The sequence below is a fragment of the Pollicipes pollicipes genome, unplaced genomic scaffold (assembly GCF_011947565.3).
Source record: "Pollicipes pollicipes isolate AB1234 unplaced genomic scaffold, Ppol_2.1 Scaffold_4002;HRSCAF=4701_pilon_pilon_pilon, whole genome shotgun sequence".
Lineage (NCBI taxonomy): Eukaryota > Metazoa > Arthropoda > Thecostraca > Pollicipedomorpha > Pollicipedidae > Pollicipes > Pollicipes pollicipes.
In genome coordinates this window covers 33398516-33405691 of record NW_023596420.1, presented here as the reverse complement: position 1 = coordinate 33405691, position 7176 = coordinate 33398516, and positions in this window count along the sequence as shown.

The window sequence follows — 7176 nt, the reverse complement described above, 5'->3', positions numbered from 1 at the left end:
CGCTTGGTGGTATCCCAAAACCGCATGCCGTGGACGGTGCCTGCGACGCAAAACACCAGCGTCGATGTCAGGTGTAATTTGAGCGCGGGGAGTAATTGGTAGGTGGTCCGCCCTGCGGCGAGAGCGGCGTACGCTCGGATAGCTTGGCCTTGGGACCTGACATTACGCAGTCATGTAGCTCAGAGAGGGAGCGCCGACGCCCGCTGCGCAGTTTGATTGAAAACTGCTTATTTGTTTGGGCCTTCTCCCGGTGTTTTGGTGGCCTTCAGCCTTCCGGTCTGGCAGATGACTGCATCTGCTGCCCATCTGGCACAGGGTCATGTACGGACGTCCCCGTCGAAGGATGTCAGATCGGGAAAAAGCGTTTTTGGAAGTGGAAGCGCTAGAGGCGGTGGGTAGCTGGAAGTGCGTTCCTCATTTTCAGCGATCGATAGTAATACACCATCCATGGGGCACAGCGCGCCACATTGCTCGTTTTGTGTCTCTCCCGGAATGATGTCTGCTGATAGCATTGTGAGGTAACGTTTTGGTCGCAATAACCTATTTAGTCAGTTGTCGCTGGAAACATGGGTTTCACGATGAAATGACCGTCTCTAAGACCCCTATTGTCATTATCAAGAACATGGGTCTCTGCATATCGAATAACAGCCGAATAACGTGGCCGTGACCTGCAGAATCAATGGTGTGGTGCAGTTGAATCTGGTAAATAATTACTAGTTTTCGCTTCTACGCTAGCAGAGTAATGAGTTAGCTTCTATTCTTGGATGGCAGGCTTGACTATTGTTTATCTGACGCTTGCTCGTGACGCATGTTTAGTCACCAAAGTTGTTATAAAAACCAATTGTGGGGTGGTTTGGACAAGAATGAATATTAAAAAACAATTGTGGGGTGGTTTGGACAAGAATGAATATATATATATATGTATATATATATATATATATATATATATATATGTATGCATAAAGTGGTACATTTAACTCCCAACAGCTGACAACAGCCCTCTGCAGATTCTGTTGTCTGTATAACGACGGCGGTCGCGACAACTGCGGTTGTCGCAGACTCTGGATACATTTCTGGGCTACCAAAAAAGGAAGAAGTGTAGTGCTGTCATGAGACGTGTACAGCATTATTTGGACGGTAAAATAAGGAGAAAATATATTTCCCCATTATATATTGATGGTGCCGCAGCGGCACTACGCAGTGCTCTTAATATATCAAAATGATCCTGTGGATTCACCAGAGCATGTTTTTGATTTTTTTTTGAAAAGCTGTGATATTCCCTTTAATGACATAGGACCTGCCAATAAGCCTGTCCGAGTTAATTGTGCAGAAATGTGTGACGAATTCCTTATTCTTGCGGTACCCATTTTTGTCAGGAGCTTTCCATTTAAACGCCGCAATAAGGCTGCAGAGTTTTGGTCTTAACACGTTCCCAATGAGAGACAACTCCCACATGACGGTACTGTCATTATGGGTGCGCTTTAATCCATCACACGACAGCCAAATGACAAGGCGCAAGAGTAACATTATTTCAGGCGTTCTCGGGTGGAGTTGAAAGCTGTCAGCTTCGGACAACGATTTTCCAGACTTCCTAAGAAAAATGAAACCAGAAAGCCTTTTATTAAGCCCTGTCTTTTTAAAAGGTTAAGACCTGTGAAAAGCGTTCGGAGTTTTTTTTAGAACCATTGATTAATGGTGATTCCGAAAGGGCTGGTTTCAGCCGCGACAAACGCAGACACCGCTGAAGTATTTTTTGCGTGTTATGTCGTCGGGTTACGTCCCTGCGTCTGTGACCCAGTACTCTGCGGTACTGTAGGTACGACTGGAGCGTACTTGACACACGTGAGGCCCGCATCGTAGCAAAACGTTGCAGAAATATTGCAGTGGGAAGGGTAAATGACACGCGAGAAAATGTATGGATTAAAAGGTTCCGCCACTCTGCAGTCGTGGCCAGTGCTCTGCGGTCGTGGCCAATGTTCGGCGTGCTCAATCCCTTTCACACGAAGGAAAAGTGTAATGTTGGCGACCCCCTGCATGTAATGGGAAGATGACACAAACGTAGCGAATTCGAGGTAATTAATGCAGCTCTTTGGGCAAACAAACATGATGGCAGCGTAGGAGGCAAAAAACTGGCCAGGCGAGGAATGAGTCTTTGCCTATGGAATTGGTGACATTAAGTCTCCAATTCGAGTACAATACGATAGGCCGCAAAACTAACTATATTTTGGCAGTATGCCCTCTTCAACTAGGTGGAAGCTTGGAAATTTTCATATTTTGGCTCACCGTAAATATAATGCAAAGACAAACAAGAATCCAGAACGTAGGACGTTTTATGGAGACACTTTATGTGAAAATTTTCTATTTACCGAGACATTCTAACACATTGGTCAATCTTACCCTCGCAAATATTTCGCAGGTTGTGAACAGCGGGACGCTGTTTATGTTTATGAGAGTAAGATGACGAACAAATGGCAATCAAGGAAATATTAATAGAAAGTGGACACACAAGGCTGATTCAGGACATACGAAAGAAGTGTACTTGGGTCCATTTGGTGCAAATGCTCTCGGTTATCCTAGTAAGGGCCAACTGCTGACGCTGTTTATGAAATGTTATAGGGCCACGTAGCCGAAATTGCTGCGTGAAGTTCTTTTTGCTACGTACCCAAAGACGCTTGCATGATATTTTCCCTTGTATCGGCATGTCAGGAAGCAACGCCAAAGCCCTGCTGAGTCCGAAAAGTGAAGCCCAACCGGGTATTGATGAATCTGCGGAATGCCCCCGCGCGAGGACCACGAAACCTGACACAGACCGGACGTGTACACTCCTGTTTGGCTAGCCCGGACACAGAATGCATGTGACTCGGTACAAACTGCATTCTTGGGCAGAGCGAGTGCTATCAAATCCAGAGGCACACGGGACGCACCTGCCCTTTCTATCAGGTACGGTCGGTCTGCGCAGTCGGTGCGGAACGGGTGCTGTTTTAGTTGCTCTTGAATTGGTCCAAGCCGCTCTGTCCTTTTTGACAATTTTTCACGAATTTTTCGACTTTGCGGCCATAACTACAAGGTGGGGGATAGCGTAAGGTACATCATATATCCTTTTCGTCTTTGTGGCGGTTGGTCGGGGCTGGGACGCTGGTGGACAACTTGTTTAGGTTTGAAGTTAGCCTTGGGGTTATCTTTTATTTTGGCATGTATGAACGATACTGTCTGTGCTGCGGTTGACAACCTACGGTTGTAGATGAAGAATGAACAGCCCGCTGTGACTTGGTTTGGGTGTCGGCTTCGGCTTCACAGTTCCGAGCTTTGAAGCCGCTGGGCTTCGGCTTCAGTTTCGTTAAACCGAAATGTAATGAATTTTGCAGTCTACTCCATTCCATTCGAATTGGAAACTGAAGTCAGCAGTATACCGTGTGATGTGCTCTTTTACTTTGAAAACTGGGGCGTGCTGTGTACGCTTTATTTATTACCGAAAGGCGTGTTGAGTACTATGCCACGGCATTGGCAACGCGGATGCGCGCCAGGTCAAGCTTGTTTGTATATCGGCGAGTTCCCACAGGCAGCAAAAATTGTTGAATATTGTATAGCCTCGGCGTGTGTTGGAATGCCATGTGCCCGTTTTTTGGCACACAGTCTCAGGAAATGACGCCGAAGTATTCACTGCCGTAGCACCATGGTCCTGGATTCCTGGACGGAAAAGAGTGGCCTGCCGCAGCCTATGTGGTGGTATGTTGCAGTTATGTTTAAATAGAATGTTTCCTCCCGCTATCGAGCTATTTGCGACGCGTTTTTTTTTTTGCCAAAAGCACGTGCCCGTGATTAATTATTTGCGCCAGTGGCGTGACTTCCCGATGAAGCCAGCCGCGAGGCGCGGGCCGCTCGGAAAATCAATGGTGTTGGCAGCAGGCATGGGGATGAAGCCAGGCTTTTAGATTCGAAGTCGAAGCCAGGGCCACGACAGTGGCATGAAGCCGCAGTGGAAGCTGAAAGCGGCAGCTTCAAAGTCCGGAACTGCGAGGCCGATGCCGGGGCCAGGGACGTCGTGGCTGGAACGTTAAACCTAGCCCGAAACCAGTGGTTTCGAACTTTGATCACGCGAGACCGAGGCCGAAGTTAATGTCTTCGAACTTAGGAAACGCGAAGTCAGAGCCGAACCCGTCAGCAGGAACTCACAGGGTGGAACTCGGAGCTGAATCAAGCCGATTACAATGTTGTTTTTGCGAAACCGAAATCATTTTCGTCTCTGGTAAAACTGCAAGGGATCAGAAAATATAGTCAGGATTTTGGAGAGCGATTGGGACGAGTGCAACATTGCCGATGAAAGATTTTCGGGATCATCTTCCTCGTCTTGCGATTAGCAAGATCGCAGTGTTTTGGACAGTTGTGTTTTTTCAAAGGAATTGTGTGGCGTTTTGAGTGTTGGAAAGTTGTGTGATGTGTTGACAGGACAAGCGTTTTTGTGAAGGGAAGGGAAGTCTCACTATTTTTGTGAAGGGAAGTCTCAACTACAATTAGAAAAATCACCATGACAAAACCGAAGCCAGCAGTGCAAGATCGCATGAGGCTGAAGCCGAAGCTCAATTAACAAAATTAAAGCCTAAGCTGAAGACAACTGTTACGAATGGCCACACAGCCGAAGCCGAAGCGAGCCCTTAAAAATCGGATCAAGCCAAAACGAAAGCAAAAGGCAACCATGAAAACGGCTTGCAGCCAAAGCCGAGCACGAAGCCACTAGAGGAAAACTGCGGGCTAGTGAAGCCTCAACCTCAGCCGAAGTCAGTTTCGTACTCACGCCTACTTAACTGGTCGTAAGGGTTTAACGGGTTTTATATACGGGTTTTAATATATGTAACGGGTTATGATATTTAATGGGTTTAATAACGGGTTTGCTCATTTCATGCTGATAAAGTGAACACGCATCCGCTCGTTCGCGAGGAGATGCGAGTGCAAAACGTATTCTCTCGCACTCCCTGTCATGCATTGCAACCGTTCTGTTGTAGTTTTCAACGCTGAAACTTCCTGTCACGTATCTGAAAATGTATGGTCTTAGTGGGAACGTTCGTCGGCAAACATTTTTTAAAACTTCCACCTTATTCCACGTTCCACCCACGAGAAATGACCCGTTCTGTGTGTCACGGCCGTACCCCAACCTCCCGCGCCCATGTGGTCATCGGTCGGCGTTTCAGCCAGCTCTGACTCACGCCCGTCTCCCCGGCTCGCCCCTCCCCAACATGGCCGCCGCCGGCCCGACTTGTCCGTGGCGCGGATGAGTTTCGTGCCGCCGCCGCCCAACGCACGGTGTGGTGGACGTGACCTGCCTTAAGCAGGGCCCGACTCCACTCGGACGTCCCCGGCGACAGTCTCGTTTTGGAGTGCTCGTGAGGTCCGCGGGTTCGTCGGGCTTTTGCAGAGTCGAGACACGTTCGCCGCTGGCTGTGGACACGAAATAATGCATGCAAACGACGTCGTGGTGGTGACGACATGTAACATTCAAACACCATGTGTTCATGCTTGTAAGCAACGCTGCAGCGGTGCAACTGCGGTGGTTGTGGGAAAGCATCCGTGCAAGAACATGGTTGCGGACTGGACCTATCCCTAGAACACGTTTCCATGTCTATATCGTAATATAGTGATGCCTTACATCATGTTCTGTCATTAGCAGCTTCTATATTACATGCAGCCTGTCTTTGCATGGATTGATCATCCACGTAGAGATCGTGCGTAGAAGGTACGCACTTACTACCTAGTTCCGATATCCTGTGGCTTGAAACAGTCTTTGTAGGCGAGCGTAATATTCGCAGGAGACCTAGTCAGTGCGGAACAGGGAGCCGCTAGATAAGATCGCTTCGTCTGCGGCCATGGCCGTCCGTCCTCCCACACAGGAGTGTCGGAGGGCGGGCGCCGCCACCCGTCTCCTGTCGTCCCTCGAAGCCGCCTCTGGGCGACGCTGGGCGGGGCGGCGCGCGTGTCGGAGACCGCACCGCGTCACGGACGGCCGTCCGCGGGGAACGCGCTGACGTCGTGCACCGCTGCCGGGAGAGGTCACGTGCACCGCTGCCGGGAGAGGTCACGTGCACCGCTGCCGGAACAGGTCACGTGCACCGCTGCCGGGAGCGGAGAGGTCACGTGCAACCGCTGCCGACGAGAGGTCACGTGCACCGCTGCCGGGAGAGGTCACGTGCACACCGCTTGCCGGGAGAGGGTCACGTGCACCGCTGCCGGAGAGGCCACGTGCACCCGGCTGCCGGGAGAGGTCACGTGCACCGCTGCCGAGAGAGGTCACGTGCACCGCTGCCGGGAGAGGTCACGTGCACCGCTGCCGGGAGAGGCCACGTGCACCGCTGCCGGGAGAGGTCACGTGCACCGCTGCCGAGAGAGGTCACGTGCACCGCTGCCGAGAGAGGTCACGTGCGCCGCTGCCGGGAGAGGTCACGTGCACCGCTGCCGGAACAGGTCACGTGCACCGCTGCCGAGAGAGGTCACGTGCACCGCTGCCGGGAGAGGTCACGTGCACCGCTGCCGGGAGAGGTCACGTGCACCGCTGCCGGGAGAGGTCACGTACACCGCTGCCGAGAGAGGTCACGTGCACCGCTGCCGGAACAGGTCACGTGCACCGCTGCCGAGAGAGGTCACGTGCACCGCTGCCGGAAGAGGTCACGTGCACCGCTGCCGAGAGAGGTCACGTGCACCGCTGCCGAGAGAGGCCACGTGCACCGCTGCCGGGAGAGGTCACGTGCACCGCTGCCGGAAGAGGTCACGTGCACCGCTGCCGAGAGAGGTCACGTGCACCGCTGCCGGGAGAGGTCACGTGCACCGCTGCCGGGAGAGGTCACGTGCTCCGCTGCCGGTAGAGGCCTCGCTCAATGGAAACGTGAAGCACACGCGGACGTGCTGTTGTTATCTGGAGAGGGGTGATTTACGCCACCGGTCACTGTACGACTAACCACCATCATCAGCTGCCTGAAGTGAACATCCCTCACGATTTCTGCATGCGTGCGTGGGAGGAAGTCTGGACCGCACTCGAGCTGATTAAGCGGAATTATGGGTTTGTCCATTGATGGGAGAACAGCGCACGGTGGTGATCATCACCCTGGCGGCAGGTCCACAGCAGGCGTGTCGTGCTCGTCCCGTCTTGAGCGCGGGGTGACGCTCTCCCGCCAATCTCTTCAGGTCGAT